The sequence below is a fragment of the Ursus americanus genome, chromosome 26 (genome assembly GCF_024610735.1).
Source record: "Ursus americanus isolate L20-20 chromosome 26, mUrsAme1.1.p, whole genome shotgun sequence".
NCBI classification, from domain to species: domain Eukaryota; kingdom Metazoa; phylum Chordata; class Mammalia; order Carnivora; family Ursidae; genus Ursus; species Ursus americanus.
Window position 1 is genome coordinate 24,446,139 of NC_142152.1, and position 15,108 is coordinate 24,461,246.

General features: G+C 37.4%; 1 long non-coding RNA gene across 1 annotated transcript in view; it reads right to left on the reverse strand.

Moving 5' to 3' along the window:
• Positions 1 to 15,108, reverse strand: part of LOC148107702 (uncharacterized) — a 449,136-nt gene that overhangs the window by 241,807 nt on the left and 192,221 nt on the right. The gene's annotated exons all lie outside the window — the stretch shown is intronic.

The following is a 15,108-nucleotide window of genomic DNA, read 5'->3' on the forward strand; positions in this document are numbered from 1 at the left end:
AAGCAAAACTCGACAACTTTTTTTTTTTTTTTTAGAAAGGGGGGGGTTGGTAGAGGGACAGTGGAATTTTGCTTTGTGATTTAAAAAGAGGGAGAGAGAGAGAGAAAAAAATTAATACCTTTGACAGTTTTCAGGAAATGCTTCCAGACTTTGGGAAAAGTAATTTAATGTAACTTGTAAATTGATAGGGAAACACTCTCTCCTCTGATGATGATGATTGTTATCGTTCATTTATGAGGGGGGTTTGGAAAGCAAGGATACTGGATGGCAGGTAGAAAAGAGGAAGAGTACTCAGGGATGGTCTCTGTTCTATTTTTTGGAAGATGCGGATGCTTACATCTGGTCTTTATACCTTTATACTGTGACAGCTTCTCGTCAGATTTGTGACCTAGGTTCTTTAAATATTTTTGAGTCATGATCTTATTTAAGAAAATTCAGAGTTGTGAGGTGGAAAACTTTTCAACTCTTTGAGTCCCATCACAGCATTTCTCTAAAGCTTTTTGCAGAAAATTAATACAAGTTTTCTTTTCAGTGTTACTGAAATTTCCAATGCAAAAAAGAAAAGAAAAAAAAAACCTTCCAGACAACCATGAAAGTAGCTAGGTGACCAGACCTTTTAGTTCCATTTTGCCTATATGCAGATTAAATTAAACCTTTCTATCAGATGGCATTAAGATGCCATAAGACTGAGAAATAAATTTCTTTATAAGCGAGCTCTTTAAATTCTGCACTTTCCCTGCTTCTGTTAACATAATCCTTAAGAGACCTGAAGCTTTAGGGAATCTTCCTTTTTCCTTGAAAAAAAATTTTAATTAAACTTGTAGGTGGTGAGGAGCAGACTTTGAATGGGTTCAAGAGCCACACTGAGCATTGCTCCATGGCTCGCCTCTGCCACGAGTCTCCAGGACCAATGTCTAGTTAGGCAGACGATGCTTTGGCAGAATGCCATGACCCCCACCTCATTCTAGTTTTCCTTCCTTGCTTACTTAACCGATCATCTCTAAGAATTATGTTTTCTTGGAAGAAGGAGTAGTACGTACAGACACTGGGGTGGGGATATAGAATTTAAATTGAAAATTAATTAGGAAACCTTTCTATGTACACCGTGCTCTCATTAAGCACAAGCTAAGCAGGAGGTGCAAACGTGTCTTCAGTATATTTTGTGTTTGGTCCCTGTGGCTATAAACTGCAAGATTACAGAAAAAATTTAAAAGACTACAGCAGGGGTCATTAATTGGTGGGCCAATGGGCCAAATTCTGCACATATATGCACTTTATTTGGTTGGCACAGTGCTTTTTGCCTTGAAAAAAAAAAAAAAAACCCAATGAGAAAGCTTTTAGTTTTCACAAGACCAGGGATTCCTATCTGCTTTCTCCATTGCTCTCTTCCACCAGTTAGGACCATGCCTGGCACAGAGTAAATTCACGGAGGATGTACTGAATGGACCAATGGGCAGGGTATGCATTGCTCCACACTAGGGGGCACCATTCACATACAATATGATATGATTAGGCCACCCCAGAATTGTACACCTGGCTGGCCCACGATGTGGCCCCTCCCATTGACACAATCCTGGCCATTCCCTAGTGTCTTAAAACCCGGATTCCGCCAGTTTAGCCCATTAGGAATCTTGGATTTATATTCCATGGACTACATTTTGAGAGATTTCAGAGCGTAGAAAAATGCATATAAACCACATAGAAAAGTATTTTCCTGCAACTAGTATACATTGTTGGCTAAAGAATACTATTCATATAGATCATATACATTTACTCCATTCAATCTCTCAATCTTCTCAATGTCCCTATTGAAGAAAAAAAGACAAAAAGAGGGAAGTGACAACATGGCATTTTAACTAGCGTAGAAGGGAAAGCTACAGTGCCAGATGAAGTCCTACTCCACAATGACAGAAGGTCTGGAGGCAGGAAATGATGTTTCCACTCACTGTTTCAGCCTTAAAATCTCAAACATTCATTTTGACCTGTTTGAATGAAAGCAGTGCTCATTTAAGGCGGAGACTTTAACAGCTTCTTTCTCACTTGTCATTTGCTTTCAAGGAGAAAGATATGATTAGAAACGTCAAGCTAAGGGGTGGAATTGGTAGAAAATCAGAAAAATGTTTTCTTTTTAAATGCAAAGCTCAAGGCACACCCAAACTACAAATGATTATAAAACAGAATGGCTTTTTTTTTTTTTTGGTCTTTTTATTTTCCTTTATTTTTCTTTCTTTCTTTTTTTTCTTTGGAAGTCAGATGTGTTTGAGGGTTTTTTTTAAATAGAAGAACAAATAGACACATAACCAACCTCTTCGTATCATTTCTCAGATTTCTCCCATCATTTTTTTAAATGAATGAATAAATGAACCACAAAACTGAGAGCCATTCTTTTACCTGTTAGACCATCTGTCCATTCTAGAAGTTACGTCTTTCCAAAGCCCTTTTTTACACACAGTTTGCTTGCTCTAATTATTAACAGTATTCAGCATTTGGGTTTTCAAGTGATTTTATAACCATAAAGTAAAAAAATAACACATATGTTGACAGAGAATGATTTGCCCCATCATATAGATGAGAGAAAGTGGATCATGAAGGCTATAGAGTCAGAGCTCATGCTAGGATATTTTCCCTAAAGCTGAACCTTACTTTTTTCTTGTGTAATTGTTTTGTGGGTCTTGGTCATACTCTGAAAATCAAAACCCTTGCCAAAAGTGGTTGTGCTAAATTATTTTACCTTCTAAATTGCAAAGGATATCTGGGATTTCACATCTGTTTAATATTGCCCCAATTCAAGCTCCTGGTTTAGATTTCATATGGTCATTTCAAAGGCTTGGATATCTTCTTGGCCATACAAGCATTCTTAGCAATCAACATTGTAATCAGCTAATGGCAAACCAATGTGTGGCATGTTGGTTGAACTTCTCCATACAACGTTGTACACAGGTTTCAAATTCTAAACAAAGGCAGCTTAGGGCAAAATGCTTTGGGGTTTTTAGTAAGTGCAGAACCGCTATAAAATTGTTTAATTGTATTCTCTTTCTATAGAGAGAGAGCATCATGCCATCATTGCTTCCTTCTGGTTGGAGAAGAAAGAATATGAGTGATAAGTCTTCCTTTGGTCCACTTTTTGACTCAGGCTGAGACAGAGACCATGAAGGTGGATAACCTGAGAGCAGACTTGGAAATTTCAGGGGTGGAAACTGTCACTGCTATCTCGTTAGTGTTTTATGAAGGAGCCAAAGAACATCCAAAGAATTCTGTGGAGTTAATAATTCATGCTGCGGACTTTTAAGAAGTCTTACTTCACACAATTTTACTCCTTGTAATTCAAACAATGTTAAATATAGTTTAAAAATGGAGCTTAATTCTTAATAAACGTGTCAAATAAATAGATTATAAATAAAAAAATGTCTGGTCAGGACAGGTGTGTTGATTTGGGGTTTGGGAATATGATTGCCATACACACCACCCCCCAAATATCACAGTTCGTTATCAGAGAAGGGAATCAAAAACCGCACGACCTTCCGTCTCTCCTAACTCCTGGTTGTGCGCAAGAGGGAGTTATAATGAAGGGTTTGTACTACCACTACTGAATCATTCAGAATTCCCTGTGGGCCCATCCATTTTACAAACACAGCCGTGTTCCCTGCCTTGTGATGAAAGAAGCTCAATGGATAAAATAGACAACCCCAGAGTAAACTCTGACACACCTTGAGCAAAGCAGCTCAGGGCTGGGGCAGAGAAGGCAGACGCTGTGGGAGGTATGAGCATTCTATCCCAACAGCTGGTCTTAGGTCCCTTTGCAAGCCCTGGCAGAAAACAACAGGCCGAGGTGTTAATGCATTTCTCCCGGAGGAACTGCTGCTACTCTTTTGTTTCCAGGCCACCTACTGGTAAAACAGAGAAGGGGAAAGGGAAGAGAGGACCGGAAGGGGAAAGCAGAAATGAAGAGAAGGAAGAGGAGGGTGGAGAGGAGAAGGGAAGGGAGAAAAGAGAAATTTCAATGAACTGCCTGCAGGAGGCTATGAGCAAGAGAGCCAATTAATGCCAATTGTGGCAATGCTTTCTGTGAGGAAGACAGCTGTCCAGAAACTGGATGGAAGCCATCATTTCATGGAGGCCACCGAACAGCTGTTTCAAGACAACAGCCTTCGTTTGCTGTTGACCTGGTCTAGATCTGAATTGATGGCTAATCCACACCCCCAGCTGCCCAAACCTCTCTGGTCCTACGAGGCTCTCGAGGCTCTCGGAATGTTATTTAGTTTTGTTGAGAATAGTTTATTAACCTCTAGAGACAGCCAAGGTTGGTGGTGGGAAGGGCAGGAGAATAGAGAAGAACACTCTGTAAAGTTGAACAAGATGAATTCCTTGAGGACAAGAAGCTCTCAGGGTGAATACGTTGAACTCATCCTCTTCGCCTAAAATTTGACTCAATGTCTCCGTTCTCCCTAACTCTTTGACCCAATGAAGCAGACCAAAAGAAACAAAGGAAAATGGTCAAAAAGTCATCATCTTTGGAACAGCTTTTCTTCTACTTTGTTCCACTCTATAGCTCATAGGAAACCACCAGCTGATACTAGTTTTAAAATAAAATAGGCCATTCTTTATAAACGGTTTTACAGTTGCCTTTTAAGAAATCACTTCTACATTGCCTCACTCATATCCTGAGTACATGAACTGAGCATGACAAAATATATTAAGATTCATGCTGGTTCATGCAATTCCAGAGGCCACAGTAGCTTGTTCTTACTGAGAGCAAAGGAAGCCACAGCTCCTCTCCCAAGAATTGGTAGACACTGATGCACAGAGAAAATAAGCTAGGTATTTTATTCTAATCTCAGTGCAGATGGTGAAACTAATAGAATTACCGTAGCATAAAAAAATACCCATTTGATATGGGGATAAAATACCTGCAATGAGGATGACTATACAATGATATATGTTACCAAGGGAGGTTATGAAAATGTTATCAGTGGGCTTATTTTCAAGGGAGGGAGAGAGGCTAAGAAGACAATCTCTCAAAACCTCCTTAAGCCCATGGTGCTCTTAAAATAATAGTTTAGAATTAGTATGCAACACATACATAAAACCATCCAACTGGGCTAATGGCAGAATACCATAATGATAAATTATTGCTCTGTTTCTATTTCAGTTTTGAAGACACATTTTTTTTTTGGTAAATTAAGTAAAACCTATGCTTTTCTAAAAGGTAGTAGGCAGGAAAGCATTTGTATGTCTTCTACGGACACAATATAAGGCATGAAACTCAAATCTATTTTTAAAATCCAGCCTCATTTATTAGACGGATACTTGTAGTCTTTTATCAAGACACAACCACTTAGCTAAATGATTATTTTAAAAACAGATGTGTACAAATTCCTGAATACTCTTATTTTGTTTTCTCAGGAGAAATTTTCTATCATGATTTAAAGACTCAAAATCTGTTTTCCCAAAGTAAAACCAATACACTTCATGATTTTTGCATCAGTAATGAACTAAATGATACACAAATCTAAGATGCTGAACTCCTCAACCCAAGTATCTCAATTTCTTCTTGATAAATGTTAAATAATAGCAGCCCACTTAGCAAACTGGCATTCAGCAATCATCAAGAGATGTTTTGTTCTAGCGGACTTCAATCATCAGAGACAGAATCTATTTCTGGGGCCATATAGGCCCATAGGATCAGAAACAAACCTCTGGATTGATTTTCTACCTATAAAATGGAGCTAAAGATGTCTTCCCATACTTATCTCATGTTGACGGCTAATGTACTCATGTTTTTTTTTTTTTAAAGATTTTATTTATTTATTCGACAGGATAGAGACAGCCAGCGAGAGAGGGAACACAAGCAGGGGGAGTGGGAGAGGAAGAAGCAGGCTCATAGCGGAGGAGCCTGACGTGGGGCTCGATCCCATAACGCTGGGATCACGCCCTGAGCCGAAGGCAGACGCTTAACTGCTGTGCCACCCAGGCGCCCCTGTATTCATGTTTTTAAGAAACTTAGTCTCGTTCTAAAAATTTTCAAAATAAAAAGCAATCCTGGCTGGTAAGTTTATTTGGACCTATCTGTATCAACAGATCCCCTCTAATAAAAACCTCTGGAAAAAAATATTCCTAGCAGGCCAGATCTGATTTTAGTATGAATTACCGACCTGTTCTAAATGATTTTAAGGAAACTTTGGTTACTTAGTGGAAAACAGAAAAGATTACCTGTAATGGTGGATATTAGGAATGCACAAACTTTGCCTAAAAAATAATAATAATCGACCCAAATCTTTAACCACACTTAACCCTGAAATGAACCCATTTGAGAGCACTTTAGAGAGGCATGTTCCTTAACTCTATAAATTATTCACCATATAACCACTCATGCATCTTCCATGATTCTTGAGAGACTAGAAAGAAATATCCCTGGATCCTAGAAAACAATTGATCTCCTAAGCTTTCTTGGACCAGAATGGGGTAAAAATTGCTCAATAGCAAAGGAGGAAAACCACTGATATTTTAATGGACAATGTATTCGTCAAAGTGAAGCCTCAACAAAAGCCAGGGCCTGCCATTATGTGTGGCACTACCTTGCATCTTATTTAAGAGACTCTACTCACCCAGCATAGAACTATTTCTCTCCTACATGGGACTTCAGAACTATGGGTCTGGGAGCTATCAAAGCTATTTGGTTTTTTAAACAAAATGACTCTTCTAGAAAGGGTTAATAGGCAGTGGGGGTGGGGGAGAAAAGGCATAAGGCAGAAAAATAGAAGACAAGGCTGGATTTAGAAGAATGAATATAATAAGGATTTGGGGGGGCAGTGCACATTCAATAACATTTGATTCTCTGATCACAATAGATATTGGATCTATTAATTAATATATTAAATATTGGGAGAACAGAGAAACACAAAGAATGTAGAGGTTAGTTCAGTGAAAGGACGAGAAATTAGAAGTCAGTGGGTCAAGTATTTTCCTCTTCTGTGTGTAGCCCCAGTGAAAGGATATGGGCAGGGTGAGAAGAAGGATAGGAAACAGCCAAAGTCATCTCCTTACATAATAAAATAAGCTCAAATTCACTCAAAAGGTCAGCCACCAGAAGACATTTATTCAATTTGCCAATCTACTTACAACAAACATTTATTAAAACCTACATAGAGCTTGTCATTTTGCAGGGCATTGAAAAGGATTACTGGCCTAAAACAAATTTGGAGTCCAGTAGGGGGAGACAAACGTGTAAACTAAAGAAGGCAACTCGTGGTATAGTTGCTATAATAAATAAAGTTGCAGTATGCAGTATGGTATAAAAGAAGAATTAGCCAATTCTACGTCGGATAAGAATCAAGAAAGTGTTAATGGAGGAAATATACAAGCTGCACTAAATACAGTACTGCAAAATCAAATTCAGAAATGTGGTATTTGATAGAACCAGTTCAAAACAATATGTATTACTCTAATAGAGACTACTGACAAAATAATCTCTATTAGAGTTATACATACATAGTGGGGTTTTTTTGGCCTTGGAACTAAGTTATTTAGGTATAGATAACCTTTTCTTGATAAATGATAAAGTTGTTATGGTTACACAAAATGAAAAAAAAGTTTGATTAAAGCTTTGTTCTGACAGATTCTACCAGTAACAGCCAGGAACAGGGACCTAAATGTATCTTTTCTCTCCTTGTATAATTGAAAGTTAGTATGTACAAGTTCAATCTTAATATCTGAATGTTATGGACATATCATGGAAGGTAGGAAGTACTTCTTGATAATGCTGTTCACATCCAGTTAAAGAATAATCAGTGACGGGGATAAGAATAATCAGATCAATTCTAGTCTAGTCTTCCAGTACCAACCACACTTGTATGATTTCAAGCCATTCGCTTCATGTTTAGGTTCTCCAGGTACATCACAAAGGCAAGCTCATAAAGTGCACTGAGATTCCAAATTAGTGACTATCTAATATGGTAGCCTTTGGAACCTTTATGCTACTACAGGGAAAAAATGGGTTGAGTAACTCAGAATCTAAATTTTCATTCTTCCAGTTCTCTTTAGTCTATAGCTTAGGGTATCCCTCTTGCTTCTTCTTTTGTGATTTTTATGACTTCTGTCTTCTCATGACAAATCACCCTGACAGTGTATAGGATGCAGAGTCAGAAACATTGAATATGTTTACTTGTTGGAAATTTTATAAGCTACTGCAAGAAAGATGTGGATATCAAGATTTTATGGATATAGGAAATATTTATAAAATATAGAGACTGCAGTATACATGCACAAACGAACATTCTTGTTTCCATATTTAGAGTATAAACTCTTGCTGGGAAATAGTTAAATCCTGGAATTTTAGAAAAACTTATTATGGAAAAATTCAAACATATGCAAAAGTAGAGTGATGAGAATAAGGAATCTCATGTATCCATCAACCAACTTCAAGACAAATAAACTCATGACCAATCTTGTTTGATCTCTACCACCCTCACCCACTTCCCTGCTTTCCATGTAATTCTGAAGGAAGTTCAGGTCAGGTTTTTTTTTTTTTTTCCCCAAAGCATCTGTGATGTTTCTTTGCTTTCCTCCCCATTATTTTTGAGCTTGAATCCAATTTTTCATCTGAGTGCCCCGGTGCTACAGTGATGGGTGTTGTAAAAAAAAAAAATGCATAAACAATAAAACCGTAATATTTTTCATAAATTATTGAACCAGTCATTTCCTTTTTCCCCCCATTTTTAATGGTAGGCAGTACACATGTGGACTCAGAGTGAGATTGCTTTTTAAATTATGAGGTGGTCTCAGTTGACTCATTTACATCCATCCCACAATGCACTGTGCTACAAGGTACAACATGAAATTGCCAACTAGGTCATAAGAATCGGACGATTGTGATAGAACAAAAGCTGGTAAGAACTCAAGGAAGTGATCAATGACAAGCTGATATGTCTCTTAATGTGAAATTTCTCACAGGGAAACTTCATTAACACAAGAAAATCATGATATTTGCCATAAGAAACAAAAATCATATGAATGTAAAACCTAACTTCTTAGTGAAACCCATAATAATAGGTCTGTGTGCCTGTTGCCCAAAGTCATTCTCCTTCTCTGAGTCATCAAACATTCCCCAAAGGTAATAATCTCTTCCATTAGAGATTTTTCCATCTTCCCAACTACTTACCATTACAGAACAACTCCCAGCCTAAAAACTGTTGAATGGATGTTTGGAGGGTTTTATGGAAAATATAATACCTTTCCCCATATCACTGATCACTAAGGGAGAGTGTGGAGGGTGGGAGGGCAGAAGTGTGTGCATCTGTTTGAGTGTCTGCATCTTCTCCAACAGAAAGTATAAAATTTTACCTGATGCTGTGCCGGAATAGTGTACTTGCATATGCATGTACATTAAATTTTGTAGGTGTGCTTTGCTATATTGGAAAACATATTCAAATAATAAATCTCAATAAATGAAAATGACTTCCTTTTCCTACAGTATATAAAAATGCCAGGGCAATCTGCTTTCCACGTTCAGACACCAAAGAGCTAAACTTTGAGTGATATCCAACTTTATGAGACACATAAAAATGAAATAAAAATGGGTAAGAAGATAAACATTTAAAGAGATAAACATTGTCAAACAGAAATGATTACAAAGTTTGTAACAATCTGCAGTTTTCATTGTTTTCTGTTTACCTAGCTTTCCCCACTATGAATTTCTTGAGCTCATTTCCCTTCTTTTAATAATGCATGTTCCCATAATCATTGACATTAAAGTAAAGGATGTGAAACAGGACCCAGTTTATATTTATTGGGAGAAATATCAGTAACTTGAAAATGCAAAAATTTCCTTATATAGTTGAATGTTTCATCTAGCTACTTTCATTTAATAGCTCTGGAAAACTGAGCTCCTTCTTCACGGGGTGCTGTATATTTACTTGTACTATATGAAACCACCACATTCAACCTTTTTTGACCTACTAAAACGGCAATTTCATATTATTTAACTTAATAATATTTCAAATGTCAAAAGGTCTACAGATGCCACTGCACTTGAGCTTACATATGGTTATATATTTCTTGGTGAAATGCACAGAGAAAAATGGAAGTATTCCCAATGGTGCACCCTTGATATTATTTGAAATTTTATTTTTTAAAAATCATATTAATAATGGAAAACAGATTAATATTATTTTTTAGTCTGGCCTGTCATTGTCTCTGTCAGTGGCCTAATGTAGCCCGTGGAAGAAATTATGTCCCCTACCAATTAGTGCAATATGCCCAGTGGTTCCTTCTTCAAAATGATGACACCTAATGTGTGTGAGAACACAGAATGTCACCAGAAAACCCAGTAATACCTTTGGCTAGAAAATGTTTTGTAGACAATATGCTGTTTTATCACTAACAAATTAGATGTCCTTTTGCTGCAATAATGATGGGGGGAAAGGACAATCTAAAGTGTTAGAGGTAGAAAGGCCAATTTGAATGGGAGACTGATATTAAACAAGCCAAGTCATTAAGGATGGTACTCAAATTCAGCAGGAAAAGATTTCTGTTACAGTCTAAAAATTTGAGATTTTACGTATATCCATAAGCAGTTGAAAAGTGACTCAAACATTTTCAGAGTATAGAATGATTTCTTCTTTGAGAGAATACTACATCTCTGCTATTCCTAAAGCTATTGTTCTTAATGGGAACTTCTGTAAGAAGTTGGTTTCTGAGTTGCCCTCTCAATTTGGGGGTTAACTTAGTCTGTCCCTATTGTAGAAAAAGTTAAATGAACTCCACAAAGCAGATTAAACACATTCTGGAGACACTAAGTCACCACTTTACTTCTGTGACTCACCTTCATTAAATTTATCAAAGCAAAATAAAGTAACAGTAAAGAAATGTGGATTATATCATAGGCCACCAAGCAAGTACCCAATTATCTTCTCACATAATCCTTTTTTTTATAATATTGATAATATCAACACAAACAGCACCAACAAGTACTGATAGCTGACACTTCCCGAGAACTTCTTATATAACAGTAACTCTTCTAAATATTTTAATTGTATTGCGTCATTTAATCTTTGCGACAATCTTATTGGCCTAAATACCATTATTAGGCTCATTTCATAAGTGAGAAAATCAAGGCTTAGGGAGGGATGAAACAAATTTCCAAAGGTCACAATCTTTGGATCACAAAATCCTAATGCTGGAAGGTACCCATGAAGGAGGGAAACAGGTTATTCCTCAATTTGTGTGGTTGGCTAAAAAGAAACAAAAAAATAAAATAAAAAATAAAAAGTCTCCCCTCCTAAAAAAAGAATTTTAAATCCTAATTCTTGAAACCCATTAACTGTTACCTTATTTGGAAAAAGGGTCTTTGCAGATGTGATTATGTCAAGGATTTTGAGATGGGGAAATTATCCTGGATTATTCTGATGGGCCCTACATGCCATCTCACGCATTCTTGTAAAAGAAAAGCAGAGGGACATTTCACACACAAGCGTGTGCATGCACACACACTGCCCCCCCCTACCCCCCAAAGGCAATGAGAAGACAGCAAAAAGAGATTTGAAGACACTGGCCTTGAAGACTGGAGTGATGTGGTCACAAATCAAGGAATGATGGTGAAAGAGGCAAAGTAAGATCTTCCCTACCACCTCTGACCTGACCGACACCTTGATTTGTGGCCCAAAGATACTGATTCCAGACTTCTGGTCTCTGGAACTGTGAGAGAATAATTTCTATTGGCTGGAGCCAACCAGTTTGTGCTAATCTGTTACAACAGCCTTTGGAAACTGACACAGGCCACAATAAAAAGAATATCTAAACTGTTGAAAATAAGTTGAATATTCTGGTTTTTAAAAACTCTAAAAAAGAGACAATTTTTCCTTCAGTAATGTATTACAACATTTGACCAACCCACTTTCAGGAAATAATCCCTTCTAATTTGTGAATCATTCACTTCCTTTTGCTCTGCTTTCTAAAGGAACAGATACTAGTCTGTTGCTGTTCTTTATGAAATCTTCCATACTCTAAGTAACTTTATGTCACTGTTATATACATAGGATGAACAATGCTCATTTATCTAGTCTCTTTATTACAGGACCAATTTCTGGTGTTACAATTATCTTTCTAGTTTTCCTCTGATATCCCACTGTAGTTATGAAATTCAGAAATGGTTCCAGAATTCAAATAAACTAGATTTTCTTCAAGCTCTAAGCATAATGGAGAGACATATGGGATGGGATGAATATGGTTGTATGATTTTCCAAATCAAATGGATCTTTAATTCAAAAACACTTAGATTAATTCAGTCAAAACCCCCGATTATGTATTCCATAAACATTCCTAACAATTCCACAAATTTACTTTTAGTCATCCATATGGACTGTAAAAAATTGTTAAATAATGTCATGTTATTTCTATATTGAGTTTAATCTATAAGATAGTATTACTAATTGACCAATATTACAATTAATTACAATTAACCAATATTTACTTAATAGCGATAGATAAGAATTTGTGCATACAAAGTCAGACCTCTAGTTTACTTACAGAAATTATAAAAATTACAGATACACTTACTTGCCTTAAGCTATGGCAGACTTTACACCTACTTGATTTCTCTAAAACAACAACTAGATTACTCCATCATAGAAGAGCAAGCAGAGGTGAAGATGTCCACCCCAACCCATTCCTCTTTCTCAGTGAAAATGAAAATAGGGTTCAGCAATCAGAACCTGTTTTACTTGAGCCAGTTGAAGAAGCCATAATTAACAATGACACAAGAGACTTGGGAGCTCATGGTAGAAGGGAGGCATTTTCAGGTTGCCTGTAAAACTTTCAACGCATCATCATCAAAAGGATTTTACTTTTTCTACTTTATGTGCACTGTTTTAGACCAGGGTTTCTCAAACTCAGTGCTATTAACCATTTGGGCCAGATAATGCTTTGTTTTCATGGCTGTCCTGCGCATTGTAGGATATTTGGTGCTATCCCTGGTCTTTACCTACTAGATGCCAGTTGCAACACCTTACCTGATGCCCCAATCAAAAATGTCTCCAGATATTGTCAAATGTCCCAGGGAATGAAATTACCCCTAGTTGAAAACAACCGTTTTAGAGCAAGTATAAATGCTAATGAATATAGCCAACTGGCCGAAAAGAGACAAGAAACAAAGAATGGAACTAATATGCCTCTTCTACAGTGGTCTTGTTTTAAAGGAAATCATATAGCTGTAAAGCAGGCAAACAAGGACCCCCTTTAACAGTAAAGATAAACTTCTTTAAAAAAAAACAATTGAGAGTTTATTTTTAATCAGACAACTCTGTGCCTGGTCTTGAGGCCAAAGGACAGCTTGTTCATTTTCCATATCTCTTCAATACTTCTTAACTCAGGTTTCTGAGAATGAGGATTTTAAAGCCAATCCTTGATTTACATGGATTACACGGACATTCAGGGCAGGTGTGCATCTATTCATATATGTATCTAGAGCATATGGAGGTGATGTTCCTGCATTAGACATTAGCAGTTTCATTAATTTAAGTGGCCAGGAGGCACATTTTTAATTCTTCTGGTGATTTAGAAATGAAGGTAAAGAGAAAAGGAATTAGGAGAAGGTCAATTAACATGTTTTTCCCTTGTTTCACCCCAAGATGGGATCTTTGTTTTTTCTATAGCAGATAAAAATAAAACTAAGGCATATGGGTGATAGGGCTCCTGAGAGTGATAAGCTATCATGACCTTTAAGAGAAATAGAAACTTGTGAAGCAGATTCTCAGCTCTTCATATTTTTTAAAGATTTATTTCTTTATCTGAGAGAGAGCAAGGGAGAAAGTGAGTACAGAGGGAGGGGCAGAGGGAGAGGGAGAGAAAAGCTCAAGCAGACTCCCCTCATAGCTCAGAGCCCAATGCAGGGCTCGATCCCACAACCTGGAGATCATGATCTGAGCTGAAATCAAGAGTCGACACTTAATCTACCGAGCCACCTCTAGGGGCCCCAGCTCTTTATTTTCAAAATAATGGAATAAATGTATAAGCACTAAAGTGTTTAAAATCCATCAACAGAATGGATTTTTGGGAATGTTTATAGAAATAACACCATATGAGCTATCAGAACTTCTAGAAGTTTCAACTTGCACTGTGATTTCTCTTCAAATTGTGTAAATACTTGCTCTTGTCTTGCTTTTGTTAATAATACCAGGGGTTACATGATACACTCTAGACATCTACTTTACTTGCATTAGGGTCAAAAAATTACAACTCTGCTTTCAGATCTAAATAATCCTCACAACCCCAAAAGACAGTCATTGCAGTCTTCCTCCTATTACCAAGTGAGGGCAAAGCTTAATAACTAGCTTTCACTTCTAATACCCTCAGCCAGCCCTTCATTTCTGCTCATCCTGCAAAGATAATGCATGTATAAACAAATATGGGCAAGTGTTTATTGTTGTTATTTTTAATCAGACATCATTTGTGAGAGTATTTGGGCAAAGTTGTTGTAACCCTCCTGTTCCTGGCATCACAACCACTCCCTTCCAAGGCAGAGAACACAAGCCCTGCCCTAGCTCTTGTACCAGCAAGTCGAAAACTTCTGCTGAGGATCACTTTCACAGTCATGCAAAAATTAGTATAAGAAGCTCTGTAGACTGAAAGTAGATGGGGCCAGTTCTGTTGCCAGAGATATGCATTCCTGCCCCTCCTTCTGATTAAGTGTTTTGCTCTTTTGACTGAGGGAGTTTCAGTGGGTGAGGAAAGCTACCCTTGAATTGTCATCTCTTAAGAGGAAGCTGACAGTGCTAATAGTTCAAGCACAGGTTGATTGATGAGACTGTCCCAGCCTAAGAGGCTGGCAATCTTTGTCATTGTGAGGATCAGGTAAGCAGTTTCACCTGCCAAAATTCTCCCTCTACCTCATCCTACCTACCCCCAAAGAGAGAGGAGTAGTACTGTTACTGAAAATAGAAGTTCCATGTGATTTGAGTTCTGTTGACTTTGAAGATCCAAGGACTTTGGTTTGCAAATTGGAGAGTACTTTACCAGTTCTTTGTAGTGAATAAGGTAGCATAAGAGAGAACACAGGAATAAATGCAGGTTTTATGAGGCCAGAAGTTTCTATAGCTTGGGAGGGTCCTCTTTAAG